A 707-nucleotide genomic window follows, 5' to 3' on the forward strand; every position below is an offset into this window, starting at 1 on the left:
ACCTTTTTTTTTTCAATTGTTTAGGGTTTTGGAAGTTGATCTCGGATTTTAGGTTGTTTGATTGAACATTTTAGGATTGAATGGATAGTTTAGGATATATAAGTTAGGATTGTTGTTTGGATTGTTGTTTTAGTTTTTTTTGGAACATTTTGTGATTTTTAAAAACGTTTTTTGATTTTTAAAAACGTTTTGTGATTTTTTAAAACGTTTTTTTTATTTTTAAAAACGTTTTTCAAGTTTCCAGTAATGAAATATATATAATAAAACGTTTTTAAATTTTTTTAAAAATATTTAACAAAATTTTTCTATATTTATAAATTTTTTAAAATTTTGTATACATATATACATATATATATGTAAATCATGTATAATAAAAATTGTAAAATTTTTTATAATTTTTTATAAGTTTCCACTAATAAACTATGTATGATAGAACGTTTTTTAAAAAAATTTATAAATATTTAACAACATTTTTTTTCATTTATAAATTTTTTATAATTGTGTATACATATATATATATATACATAACAGTTCTTAATTCATTCAATTCAGTCAACAATTGAATCCTCCATTATCCTATTTCCAATTTAACAAGCAAATAATAATAAACAACCAAGCAAGACTCTCAAACAGACTCGATTCACAGAGACATATCATGTTTCGAAACTAGACTTTCCATAATAGTAGTACTAAACTAGCTCGGGATT

The sequence above is a fragment of the Brassica oleracea genome, chromosome C2 (genome assembly GCF_000695525.1).
Source record: "Brassica oleracea var. oleracea cultivar TO1000 chromosome C2, BOL, whole genome shotgun sequence".
NCBI lineage: Eukaryota > Viridiplantae > Streptophyta > Magnoliopsida > Brassicales > Brassicaceae > Brassica > Brassica oleracea.